The sequence below is a fragment of the Felis catus genome, chromosome B1, assembly GCF_018350175.1.
Source record: "Felis catus isolate Fca126 chromosome B1, F.catus_Fca126_mat1.0, whole genome shotgun sequence".
Lineage (NCBI taxonomy): Eukaryota > Metazoa > Chordata > Mammalia > Carnivora > Felidae > Felis > Felis catus.
The window spans coordinates 102,382,834-102,397,575 of NC_058371.1; the positions used below are offsets into that span (position 1 = coordinate 102,382,834).

The 14,742-nt window shown below is 38.9% G+C and overlaps 1 long non-coding RNA gene across 1 annotated transcript; it reads right to left on the reverse strand.

Annotated features, from left to right (window-relative positions):
- Positions 1–6,646: 6,646 nt before the first annotated feature.
- Positions 6,647–11,673, reverse strand: LOC123384959. Its single transcript, XR_006596809.1, has 2 exons — positions 11,432–11,673; positions 6,647–7,248 (listed from the first exon to the last, which is right to left on the reverse strand). It is a non-coding gene; the product is annotated as an uncharacterized LOC123384959 (long non-coding RNA).
- Between the last annotated feature and the right edge of the window lie 3,069 nt (positions 11,674–14,742).

Sequence of the window (14,742 nt, forward strand, 5' to 3'; positions counted from 1 at the left end):
CGAAATGAAGAGTTGGATTCTCAACCGACTGAGCCACCCACCCAGATGCCCCAGTCATCATGTCTTCTTAGGTTCCTCTTGGTTATGGAAGTTTCTTTGACTTTTCTTGTTTTTGCTGGCCTTCACAGTTTTGAGAGGTGTTGATGAGGTATTTTGTAGAAGGTCTCTCAATTAGGACTTGTCTGATTTTTGTCCTTATGATTAGACTGGGTTTTTGAGTTTTATGGAAGAAGACCAGCAACAATTGTATCAGGAGTATATGCTATCAACGTGACCTATAGCTGATGATGCTGACTTTGATCACCTGACTGAGGTGGTGTTTGTCAGGTTTTTCCACCAGAAAGTTACTTTTTTTTTTTTCCTGTTTTCCATCTCTACTCTTTGGAAGGAAGTCACTACTATATGCAGCCCACACTTCAGAGATAAGGAGTTATACTCAACCTTCTATGAGATATTTAAAGTTAATTTTTGTGAAATGTGTAACATCTGTGTCTAGTGTTATTTATTCATTTTGTGTATGAATGTCCACCTGTTGCACCACCACTTAAAGACTGAATTATCCACTTTATCCACTGAATTATCTTTGTGCCTTTGTAAAAATCAATTAACTATATTTGTGTGGCCCATTCATGTGACTTTGAAGGTACATTTGAAAGCGATTCTTGAGAAAATTAGTTGGCTTTTATTTCGGTAGTCTGTGTAATTTAATTTTTTTTTTTACTTAAAAAATTTTTTTTAATCTTTATTTATTTTTGAGAGACAGAGGCAGAGTTTGAGCAGGGGAGGAACAGAAAGGAAGACACAGAATCCGAAGCAGGCTCCAGGCTCTGAGCTGTCAGCACAGAGCCCGATGTGGGGCTCGAACTCACCAACCATGAGATCATGACCTGAGCCGAAGCCAGACGCTCAACCAATTGATCCACCCAGGCACCCCTGTAATTTAATTTTTTTAAGTTTATGTATGTATGTATGTATGTATGTATGTATGTAAGTCATCTCCACACCCAATATGGAGCTTGGACTCATGACCTGGAGATGAAGAGTCCCATGCTCTTCCAACTGAGCCAGACAGACGCTCTTCAGTGTAATTTAATTTTACTGAAATATTTTATGTCCACATATGTAGCTAGTATAGTAGCCTTTGAAAGTGGCACCTCTTAATAAGAAACAAAAAGTCTTTAACTTCAATTTCCTCTTCAGTACATAAGATTAGCAGAATGTTAGGGTGAGAAAGGAAAGTTAGAAACCCTGCAGTCTAACAATATTGTTTGTCCTGTGAAAAAGCAAGAGGCCCATGAAGTACTTGCTCAAGGTCAAATAGTTGGTAAGTGATCAAGCCACTGACCAATGATCAGTGACTCTATGAGTACTCCAGCCACGCCTGTCCCTCTACATGCTATTCTAGTTTAAACACAGATTTCTGCCTTTATAGATCTTTCTCTCCAGCCACACTAATTCATTGATATACATATTTCTCAGGTGATTGAGTAAACATTCATCATCCACAAAGTTAACCAGAAAACTAGACCGGGAGTAATCATTCTGAGAGGCCAGGTTGGTAAGAGCATGGCACTAATGAGGTAACTCCTGAATTCTTGCACCCTGGGAGACAATTAATTGGCTTCTTTTTACTCTGTAGCCCAACTGCATTTATAAAACCTCTTAACAAGCTTGTAAGGGTTTGCTTCTGGTCACAAATGGAACTCACTGAGAAAATGTTGGAGTATATATATAATCTACTGCTATTATTGGAAAAAAAAATAGCTCACTGGCGCATATCCTGCTGATACTAAGTCAGGAAGATAATTTTCATATAAGAAAAGCCATAGGGCACCTAAGCCTGCATGAGTGGGCATTATGTTAAGTGACTACTTTGTTCAGAAGCAAATGGACATAGGAAGAGATAATAGTTTACTGGATAAGTGGAGAGAAAAGATTTTAACTATAAACCTGAAATTCTGGTTCCACAAAATTTCTTTTTTTTTCTTTTTTTAAAAAAAAATTTTAATGTTTATTTATTTTTTGAGACAGAGAGAGAAAGAGCATGAACGGGGGAAGGTCAGAGAGAGGGAGACACAGAATCTGAAACAGGCTCCAGGCTCTGAGCTGTCAGCACAGAGCCTGACGCGGGGCTCGAACTCACGGATCGCGAGATCATGACCTGAGCCAAAGTCGGCCGCCTAACCGACTGAGCCACCCAGGCGCCCCCCAAAAAATTTCTTAAATGTATTAAATGGATTTATAAATTTATGAATATTTAAGTTTGCATGCTAAACAGATCACAAGATGCATCCTAGTCTTTCACGTACATCAAAGCAGCAAAAATGATGTTGAACAATGAAATGTAGCTCTGTGAGTTGAGGGCTTATTTGTACTCTTTTATTAAACTTTATTCAGATCTACTACCATAACCATCTTGCCATCTTTTTTTTTTAATTTATTTTTATTTTTGGGACAGAGAGACAGAGCATGAACGGGGGAGGGGCAGAGAGAGAGGGAGACACAGAATGTGAAGCAGGCTCCAGGCTCCGAGCCATCAGCCCAGAGCCCGACGTGGGGCTCGAACTCACAGACCGCGAGATCGTGACCTGGCTGAAGTCGGACGCTTAACCGACTGCGCCACCCAGGCGCCCCATTGCCATCTTTTAAAATATATCTTATTCCTTTAAATTTCTCCATTATTGACAAAGTCATTATAATTAATTATAAAAGCCAGCATTTATTAGGCACCTAATATTATCCTAAGCATATTTATTCTCGTTGTTCTAATGAAGTCTTCATCACAATTCTAAGAGGAAGATTACCTTACACTTCATTTTGTAGTGGTTAAGAAATAACAGCCCAGTAATTTATTATCAAAAATTGTCATGACTTTTACTTACTACATTCCAGTGGAAACACCAACTTCTTTGTGTCTCTGATCACAGCTGGCTGTCCATGAAATTGAGTCATTCATTAATTCATACTAAGGTAAAAATGATGAGAAATGTTTGATCTGTCTAGAAGAGACCTGGAGAAATCAAATCAAATGACAAATATTTCTGGCAGTGGAAATAAACTGTTGGGAAAAGGAGTACAGGAGACAGGGAGAGTTTTCCTGCTGAGGAGTCCACTGTTCTTTCAAATACATTTCTTAAACGTTTGCCTGGTAAGACAGTAAACCATCCTGTCTGTCAACAAGAACAGTGTGTATCCAAGGATGGAGACTTGGTTTATTCAGGGAGTGACTACTGCTAGAAAAAGTCAAGACCTATGCATGTGGTGGAATTTCATTCCAAATTATCTCCCCATGGGTGGGATGAATGAATTAACTGTAGTTCTGCACTGAAGAATTCACAGGTGGCAATTATAATAATTAAAGTGTGTCCAGGCAAAAGTGTGCAAAAGTAAGTTACGTGGTGGTTAATATTAAGCACTATTTTTGATCGAATTTCACATCCTTGTTTTTATTTTCTATTTTTAGTCTACCTAAAATTAGACACATTTCTTCTGAGTTTAGTACTTTCTGATGAGTATTACTGGGAGCATGGCTTCAAGAATACATCTCTGAGCAATTTTGGTTAAGGTTTAGAACTCACACATTCTCATCTTTTGAGGCTATGAGAAAACAGAAAACATTTTGGTGACCTGAGTAATTTGAACTGTCAAGGTCCTACAACTCTTTAACCAAAACATTATCATCTGTGGCTATTGTTGTAGGAGATGGATACTCTAGATAGCACGGTGATAAAACTGAGGCCTCTCGAGTTGGACTACATGAGTTCAAATTCTAACTCTGCCATTTATAAGTCATTTGGCCATAAGCACTTATTTACCCATCTTGTGCTTCAGTTTTCTCATTTGTAAAGTGGGGGCAATAATAGTACAGTGTTTATTTCACAGGATTATTGTGAGAAATTTAAGAATCACTTACAACAATGCCTGGCACAAAATAAGCATTCAATAAATGTGAAATACTAGCTTTGTGAAATTGCTAGCTTTTTGATATATTTTGTACTCTGATATTTATACTAATAGCATCCATTTTTTCATCTATTTTTCCTCAGTATATTAATCATACTTATTTTAAATGTTTTTGATAACTAAAATATCTGGATCAATATGTCCATTTCTGTTTTTTCTTTATGGCTTTTAGTAATTGTTTCTGTCTCCTGGAATGTCTGATAAATATCTCCTGAAAGTGCCAGACATTGTTTCTTAAACATTGTAGAGGCTTAGGGATGAAATATTTCTCTAGAGAGGCTTTCCCCCTTCCTCTTTGAGGGAGTTGACTACTTTAATCCAAACAGAGATAGACTGCAGGCTGCATTACAGGGTTTTGTTTTGATTTTAGATTTTTTTTTTGTTTTTTTGAACAGTGTTACGTTCACAGAAAAAAAAAATGAGCAGAAAGTACAGAGTTCCTGTATGCCCCTACCTTTATGCATGCATAGCCTCCCCATTATCAACATCCCTTACCAGAATGCTGCTTTTTTTTTTTTTTAAACCAAGGATGACTCTACAGTGATGCATCATCATGCATCAAAGTCTGTAGTCTGCTTTAGGTTTGCTCTAGGTACTGTGCATTCTGTGGGTTTTGACAAATGTATATGATGGGTACCCACCATCATAGTATCATAAAGAATAGTTTCACTGCCTTAAAAATCTTCTACGCTCCACCTATTTATCCCTCCCAAGCCCAAACCCCTGGAAACTATTGATCTTACTTTTGTCCTCATAGTTTCACCTTTTCCAGAATGTCATAGAGTGCATTATAGTTTTTATGAGGTTCTTTTCCATCTCTGATCCATCCCTGTTCTTAGAGAGGATGCCTCTTGTACAGACTGAATGTTTATGTCTCCCCAAAATTCATATGTTGAAATTGTCACCCTTTATGTGGTATTATAGGTGGGACCTTTGGAGGGTAATTAGGTCATGAGGGAGAGGTCCTCATGAATGGGAGTAGTGCCCTTAGAAAAGAGACCCTGGAGAGTTCTCTTGTTCCTCCCACCTTGTGAAGACACAGTGAAAAGATGGTTGTCTATGAACCAGGAAACCTGCTCTCACCACACTGAATTTGTCGATGCCTTGATCTTGGACTTTGCAACCTCCAGAATTATGAGAAATAATGTGTTACCTTTTTGATATAGCAAAACACCCTCCAAAGACTCCACCTAAGGACCTGGGGGTGCCCACTGTGACCCTTTCTTCTTGGTGAGTTTTTTGAGACTGAAAAACCTCAGCTGTACTTACACAGGTTTTCTGCTTAGTTTCTTAATATCCTGTTCCATGCAGCATAGGAATTTGGGAAAACAGGTCAAGTGTCAAGCTTGATTTTCCAAACACCCTTCTCACTGGCATCCCAGACTCATAAAATTCCCATTTTTCCACTTCCCAAAACTGCCAAAAATCCTGTTGCCTTCTCTGCCTGTTAGTTACCTCCAGCCCACATCCATGACCTTGTCCTTGGCCTCTTGCTTAGTGCTCAGAGTAAGCAAGTGCTATTTTGCCAGAGGAAAAATCAATTGCAGAATGCCAACTCTCCTCTCCAAGTTTCTTCCTTCTCCAGAATCTTGGTGCTTAAGTCTGAATTTCCCCAGAAGTTCCTCACTGCCTTCAAGCAGATATTGTTTTGTGTATTTTGTAAGCTTTTTAAGCTTTTGTAGCCATTCCTGGTGAGAGCGCTGGCCTTCATCTTGGCTGAAAGTAGAGGTCCTAACATACATTCCTGATAGGTGTTTCTGTATTCCTTAATTATTCTATTAAGATTAACAATAATATAAACAGTTTAGCCAAGCAATCTACCTATTCTATAAACCACATCCTTGATTTTATGGATGATTTGTCATTCACAAGAATAAATCTGTACTTTATTTACTATTTATTTATTTATTTATTTATCTGTCAAGTGAGCTAACATACAGTGTAGTCTTGGCTTCAGGAGTAGATTCCCATGATTCGTCACTTACATACAACACCCAGGGCTCATCCCAACAAGTGCTCTTCTCAATCCCCATCATCTATTTTCCCAACTCCCCCAACTCCCACTCCCATCAACCCTCACTTTGTTCTCTGTATTTAAGAGTCTCTTATGGTTTGCTTCCCTCTCTGTTTGTATCTGATTTTTCCTTCCCTTCCCCTATGGTCTTCTGTTAAGTTTCTCAAATTCCACATATGACTGAAATCATATGATATCTGTCTTTCTCTGGCTGACTTATTTCACATAGCATAATACCTTCCAGTTCCATCCATGTTGTTGCAATTGGGAAGATTTCATCCTTTTTCATCACTGAATAGTATTGTGTGTGTGTGTGTGTGTGTGTGTGTGTGTGTGTGTGTACATCTTCTTTATCCATTCATCAATTGATGGACATTTAGGTTCTTTCCATAATTTGGCTATTGTTGATAGCACTGCTATAAACATTGGGGTACATGTGCCCCTTCAAATCAGCACTCCTGTATCTTGTAGATAAATTCCTAGTAGTGCTATTGCTGGGTGTAATAAATCTGTTCTTAAGCTTGTTGTTACATTAACATATTTGATCATCTCTTGTGTAAAACTTGAGAATTTTTAAATAAATTTGAAAATACTCTGGTGATCATACTTACATTTGTGTAGTATATATGAATTTCAACTAACTAGTAGAGATATTGTAGAAATATAATATTGTTTTCATAAGCCAATTTAATTTCAATCTTGAGCTCTCATTTTACTTGGGTGGCAGAAACTTAATCTCAGTTAATTTGTAGATTTCCCCAGGATTGTGTCTAAGTAACAAGGGACACAAATAGTTCCAAAGAATCTAGGGGGGAGAGATTGTCATCTGTCCATGATATATCCAGTGACATGAGCATCATCCTTTCTCTTCATTCAGTGGTCCAGTCTGGCATTTCTTCACCTTCACTCTTGTCCTCACAGCTCTTTTAGATCTGCTGACTCTCTCCATTTACGTTGTTTTCATTCTTGAATGAGTGAGAAACTTCTGGTGCTCCTGAGCCTTTCTAGATGGATGAAATTGTTCCAACTGTCTAGACACACTACCTGTTTCGTTTTGTTTTTACAGGGCTTGCTGCGTCCCTGGAACTAAGCTCTGACTCTCTTTTGGATCAGTCTTCCAATTCCAGGGAGAGATAGAGCAATGATTCACAATGTTTCATCCCAATATTTTTGTTTATGCTATGAGTCCTTTCAATTCTCCTCAACACTGCAGCAATAGTTTGCTTTCTGTTGTCCCAAGCATTCTCTGAAAAAATGACAGATTAGCCTAGCTGGAAAGGAGAAAATGAAATACTAGTGAGAAAAACAAGGCAAAACAATAGTTAATATTTCCAAAAAAAAAGTTTTTGTACTACATTCATTCAGTAAGACTTTACTTATTGAGCTCCTAATATATGCCAGGCAATATGCTAGAATATGCTGGACACTAGACTGTAATGATGAATGAGAGGCAGTCCTCACCTCAGCCACCTCCAGATCCAACAGACTTCTGCTGAAATATGGTAAACACACATCTACATACCCTCCCTGCCAAAATTACATAAAAGTGACAGTATAGGGTTTTGTTTTGTTTTGTTTTGTTTTTTAAGGCACAAACCTATAGAGGCAAAAAAAGAAATACTTACAAGTAGAGAACATGGCAGCATTGGAATATTGGAAACCAGGAAGCATATGGAAGTGGCAAAATGAAATTAACAATTAAAACCAAAGCGGACAGTAAGGGAAACTGAGAAGGCTGAACGAACTATAGGAGCTCAGAAATATTTAGAACTATCAGAATAGGGGTGCAGGTGGTGCTGACAGCAGGAGGATTAGTTGCAGGTCTGTAAGAGAAATGAATCGTCAGCCAAACTTCTGCTTTCCAGGTGAGAGTGTGGTTGAGTCTGCTATGGGAAGCCAGCTAAACATGAAAACAAAGAAACAAAGAAAAAATAATAAATCAACCTCACCAGAGCACCCTACAGGGATGTGTACCTGCCTGTTCCAATCAGGTTCTTTTATTACTTTATTTTTAAATATGCACAGACAGCCAAGGATTACCAGGCAATTAAGGAAAGCTTATGCCAGGACAGACAGAACCAAATCAAAAACAGAAGAAATAGAAGAAATAGAAGAAATAGAAATAGAAGAAAATAGAAATTATGTATGGAGCAGAATAAGACTCAAAAACGAACAAACTTGATAGTTCATTTCCCCAGGTGGTAAGAAGAGATGTAGCATCTGACAACAATGAGAAAAGGCTATAGAATAAAACTATTCAGAGAACAATGAATAAATAAATAAATAAATAAATAAATAAATAAATAAATAAATAAATAAATAAATAAATATTGCTCTTTGAAGTTAAATAGTAAATTCTCAGAAAAAAGTCTGGAAGATAAATTCGACGCAATCTTCCAGAAAGTCAATCAAAAATAAAGAAATGGAAAATGGAAGAGAAAAGGAAAATATTAGAGTTCAGGAGGCCCAACACTCTAGTAAGCAGGAGCTCTAGAAAGAGAGACTGCAAAAAGATAGGGTAGGGTATTTTTGAAGAAAAATTCCTTAAATAGAGGATATGAGTTTGTAGATTGAGAGAGCTCACTTATGCCCTGCGTGATGCCTGCAACGACAAAAACTCACACTAAGGTGTGCCATTGTGAAATTTCAGAACCTTGGAGATAAAAATCCTGCAAATTCCTAGAGATTAAAAATATACAAAAGATCCAGAATCAGAAAAGCACCAGGCTTTTCACCTGCCACATGGAAAGTCAGTGGAGCAATCCTTTCAAAATTCAGATGGAAAATTGTTTCAAATCTTGATTTCTGTTCTCTGCCAAATTTTCTAATAAGTGTGAAGGCAGAATAAAGACATTGCAGATATGCAAGTTTAAAAATTTTTTTACCTCCTTTTCAGGAAAATACTGGAGAATGGATTCCACAAAATAAGGACAGAAACCGAGAAGATCACATAGGATCCAGGAAACAGGACTTGAACCAGGAAAGAGGCAAGGGGATGTCCAGGTAGATTGACCAGTTCCAATTTGCCTGAGCCTGAGGGTGGTGCCAAATGTGGAACTTTCAGCTTCAAAACTGGGCCGATCCCTGGCAAATTGGGATGAGTTGGTCATCCGATGTCCAGGATAAGAGTGAAGAGAAGTCCCAGGCAGAGAGCTGACAGCAGATATGGAACAACTGGACCAGATGGGAAGGCAAGAGTGCTTCAAAAAATATATATTTTTTTAAATATTTATTTACTTTTGAGACAATGTGAGAGACAGAGTGCAAGCAGCGGAGGGTCAGACAGAGGGAGACACAGAATCTGAAACAGGCTCCAGGCTCTGAGCTGTCAGCCCAGAGCCAGACGCGGGGCTTGAACTCGCGAACCATGAGATCATGACCTGAGCCAAAGTCGGAGGCTCAACCAACTGAGCCACTCAGGCGCCCCACAAGAGCACTTCAGATGGGTTATCTGGAAAATACATCCAGGGGAAAAGACATACATATATATACTTACATATGTGTGTGTATGTATTTCCTGGTGAGTTTGAATATATTAAAAATTAAAGAAATTCCTCTTTTGGGGGGAGTTTAGAAAAAAATAAAGGCACACTGGCAATGAAACCAGTGAGGGTCGTGGAGACAATAGGGAAAACAAAAAGTTATAGATGAAAGAAAGTGAAACTGGGACATTACCATGGCTCTTCTGTGGATTATATTTACATAACCCTGCTAATGTAAGCACGGACTATTGCTCCAACCAGTTCTATCTATCAAAATGGAGGAGAAAGAGGGAGGAAGAATGTGTGTGAAGAAAGTTCATAAATCATTGTCTTCAATAGTATTTTTTTAGTCTCCTAAAAAAAAAAATGCATGTTATTTAAAAACATGGAGGCCAATTCCAGAAAAAAAAAAATAGTTAAAAGAGTTGAAAAAATCTGCTTCTGAAGAATGAAAGCAAGTAAGGGAAGACACTTCTTAATTTCATTTTATTAAATTTTTTTTTAAGTTTATTTATTTATTTTGAGAGAGAGACAGACAGAGTGGACCTTAGAAACCCAAGCAGGCTCCGCACCATCAGTGTAGAGCCTGAGGCAGGGCTCCAACCCGCAAACTGTTGAGGTCATGACTGAGCTGAAACCAAGAGTTGGATGCTTAACTGACTGAGCTATCCAGGTGCCCTAAAACTTTTAAATTCTAAACATATTAGAAAAACTTGACTTTCAAAATTATGAACATGAATGTCTTTGAGAGAATAATTATTTTTAAAAGAAGTAATTAGAGTCAGCAGCTTATCTTTTTAACTTCATTTATGCAATATTTTACAATTCAGAGTTTTTACATTTTAATGTAGTCAAATGGATTAGTTTTTTTAATGATTTGTTCTCCGATGTCTTAATTTCTTTATGAATGTGATGTCAAAACACAAGACACAGTGAAAGGATTGTTAGAGTATGTGTAGTATATTACTAATTATGTTAGAAACATACCAAGAAATACTGTGTTTTGCTTTTGATTGGAAACATAAGTAACTGGGGCACGTGGGTGGCTCAGTCCCTTAAGCATTGGACTCTTTTTTTTTTTTTTTTAATACAATTTATTGTCACATTGGTTTCCAGCATTGGACTCTTGATTTTGGCTCAGGTCACGGTCTCACATTCCTGAGATGGAGCCAGACATCAGTGTCTGTCTCTCTATCTGCCTCTCCCCCGCTCATGCTCTCTCTCTTTCTCAAAATAAGTAAATAAACTAAAAAAAAAAAAAAAAAAAAAAAAAAAAAAAAAAAAAAAAGAAACATAGATAACTAAGGTACATAAGCAGAGAATAACAATGGTAGTACTATTCTGTATCTGTAACATTTTATATCCCTATTTTAAAATATGTGTAATTAACAAGGTATTAACTGTAACAAGGTTTTCACTGGTAACAAAGTACGCTTTAAAATTTTTCTGTAGTTTCAGATATTTAACAGTTAAAAAGAAAACCAACAGACAGCCACAATACACAGAGGCAAGGCTTACCATAGTGGAAGAAAGTACTAGTGCCAGGGAGCCCAGAGAAAGGGTAACCCAGATTGGAGTGGGGGGAAGAGGGTGAAGGGGCTGGGGGGGTGGGGGGGGGAGGTGGTTAGGAAAGACTTCCCAAAGCAACTGACATCCGAGCTACCCCCTGAGGGAAACATTGGTAGCCCTGGAGCTGTGTTTCCCTAAGAAATTAAGGGGCATTTGTGATATGTGTGTTGTGGGAAAATCACAAAGACCCTTATAAATCATGTTTCCTGAGTCTAGACATCCCGAGGTAAGGGTGAATCCTAAAGGGTATTGAGCAGCAGGGCACAAGCAGATCCTGGCAGACCAGGTGAGGAATCCAGCGTCTGTATTTAATTCATAGAAGCTGGAATTCTCTACAAAATGGTCCCCACCCCCCCGCCCCCCAACCCCGAAACGATGCCTTTAACTGTCTCACTGGGCCTACCGGTTTGCTTTTTCTGCCTTCCCCTTTGCAGACGGCAGAACACTGAATTTGTTCTTAATTGCTTTCCCCTTTTGTGGCGCAGGCCCCTGGCCTTCCCGGGTCTGGGCTTCAGTGTGTCAAATGCTCCCTTTCTGTTCCAGCAGCAGCTCCTGTCTGTCCCTCTGCAGCCCTGGTTCACAACTGTGAAGGCTTTGTCAATATGTTTTCCCTTTTGGTCTCCTTTCTGTGCCAGAACCCCTCCCCCTCTGCACGTGTGGGATGCCTGGACGCGGAATCACACGCGGAGCGGCCCGGACTCCTGCCCACTGCCCACTGCCCTCAACTTGTTTGCTGAGCTCCGCTCCAGGGGCCTTTCTGTTGTGCGGAGGCTCCCCTCCCTGCGCAGTGTGTTTGCTGAACCCGGCAGTCTCAGAAGGGCGGAGAATTGAATGTTTTTCTGCCCAAGCCCAGCTTCAGAGAGGACGGGGCTCGTGCTAAGAATCAGCGGGTATTTATCATGGCTCAGGTGGCTGAGGTTTATTTTCCTCAATGGTAGTTTTTGGAAATACATTTACTTAGTTTCACTTGTGTGATGTGAAGGCTCTTTCAGTTTGGTTTTCTGAATCCCTCTTCTAAAAGAGAATTTATCCTAACGGGGAAACATAATTAGATTTTGGTATTATGCACTATTTTTTAATGCTGTCTTTTTTAATATGAAGTAAAATTTACATGTAGTGAAATGAACATAAATAAATCCTAAATTGTGAGTTTTGATAACTATATACACACATGTAGTCATTACCCAAATCACGATAAAGAATGTTTCCATCACTCCCAGGAAGTTCTCCTGTTCTTCCTTTTACTCATCTTTACCCCTTCAAAAACTGCTCTTAATTTCTGTCACTGTAGCTTAGTTTCCATGTTCCTAAACTTCATATGGGTGAAATCAGATAGAATGTATCTTTTTTTGTGTCTCGTTTCTTTTGTTCAACATGTTTTTGACATTACTCTATGCTGTTGTGTTCTTTTCTATTGCTGAGTACCATTCCATTACATGAATATACAATTTATTTACGTATTCTCATTTTGGTGACCATTTCAGTTGTTCCTACACACTAAATTTTAATGTAAGTAAACTGTTTAAAACACTTTAGAACTTTTCTTTATACTGGAGATTTTTCTTTATGAAATCAAAATTAAATTTCTGATTACCTACAAAATTGGAATTAGATTCGCTGTATTCTGTAGACTCTGATTCTTGGAAAAATAGACATTTGAATATAAAAAAAAATGCGTCTTGATGGTCCCTCAATTCCCATTCTGAGTCTAAAGCCACATTAAATAATGCTAGAATTTGAACTCTTCCTTTACATATTACTGTGTGAACATTGAGCAGCTAATTCACTCAAACACATTTTTTAACACAATTATTTTTACTGTGTTTCAGAATGAAAGTGGAAAATAAAATAGTTCGTGGGTATTGTTCAAAAGCCAGGTGAAGCTTAAATTAGAAAGACTGAGTCCCCTAAACTTGGAACTTGGGTGTAGAATTTCATTCCTGTTGACTTCTGCAACTAACTATTTGAATTAATCATCTGTTGCTCTGTAACAAATTACCCAAAAACTTGGTAGCTTAAAACAGCAAACAATTTTTTTAATGTCATCATTTCTGTGGCCAGAAATTCAGGAGCTGGTTAGTTGGGTAGAAGTGGCCCAGGGTCAAGGTTGCAGTCAAGATGTCAGGACATATGGTTAAGAGGAATTTTAAGAAAGAAAAATAAGAGAAAATATGCTTAAAATGGGCTTTTTTGTTTTGTTTTGTTTTGTTTTGTTTTTTGAGAGAGAGAGAGAGAGAGAGAGAGAGAGAGAGAATCCCAGGAGGGGTGGGGGGAGAGGGAGAGGGGGGGAGAGACAGGGCTTGAGCTCACCCATTATGGGACTTGAACTCGTGAACCCTGAGATCATGACCTGAGCCACCCAAGTGCCCAATTTACAATGGGTTTTGAAGGAGGACTAGCAGTTCATCACCTGAACTAAGAGAATGTGGCAGAAGGTAGAGGCAGGCAGGGGAGATAACAAATGCAAAACCAGGAACTTTTCAGTAGTTTGTTAGCAAGAAAGCAGGGGGAGTAAAATTGGAGGAAAAGTTCAGGAAGGTCACTGTTCACATTGCTAAAGAATTCTGACTATTCCACAGCAATTTGGATCTGCTGAAATATTGATTTTAAGCATGGAGTAACACCCTCAGATTTGCATTTAGAAGGTAAATTAGAGGACAGACTAAGAGGCTAGTAGAAAACTATTGTAAAAGCAAGTGGGGAGAGGGAACTGATATAAGACAAGGAGAGGTGTTATTAGAATCCTTCCCCTCACATGTGGTGGTGGATGGGAGAGTGAAGGATCTAGAAATACTCCGAGGATTCTGCATGAGTGACTGATTAGCACTGATGTCTTTAACCAGGCCAGGGGATGTGAAAGAAAGAGTTGATCTCAGAGGGAAAATGGTGAGTTAGAGTTAGCTAAAGGATGTCCTGGTTGAGATATTATGATAGGGAAAGATAGGATTCAGTAGGCAGAAAAGGAGAGGCTAAAAAAGGTCCCTGGGTGGGGAAAAATACTTATTTTAACACATTTCTTCTAGGAATGTCTGACCTCAAGCAAACTCCCTCAGGCATAAAGTTCCCTTTAAGAATGCAACAGACACGACCTCCTGCCCCTCAGGTTTCCCTGGGAAATGTGACAAGCAAAAGACCTGACTGAAAATAAGTAGAGCATAAAATATATGACCCACAAGGAACAGAATGGCCATAGACCACCCCTCATACAATGAAAATTAGCCAGTCAAAAAGGAATGACTAGGCATTTCGAGTTACCTAGCCAATAAGGGTAGAACCTGAGAAGGAACGGGGCAAGGAGACGGGCCCACCAAAATCCTATAAAACAAGGACCCTTGCCTATAGTCGCGGGTATTCACTTTCAAAGGTCCCCCCTCTGTAAAGAGAGCTTTCATACTATTCTTACTTTCTGACCTTGTACTCTAATAAAACATTTTATTCTGTGTCCCCCTCTTCATTCCTCGAAGCAGTGTGACAACGGCACCCCGGGCGTTCAGGTAAAAAAAATCCTGCAACCGTGTGAGTTAGCAGACAGGTAGATAAATGTGTCTAGTATCATTTGATGATTTAGAAGTATAGTTTGCCATGGGCAGGCCTGCTGCAGGCTGGGTGACTCGGTAACAAGTGGGATCCAGAGCTGTGGCTCAGCAAGGAATCCCTTATATAGATCAGTGGTTCTCAAGTAGGGACAATTTTGCCCCGCAGGGGACACTTGCC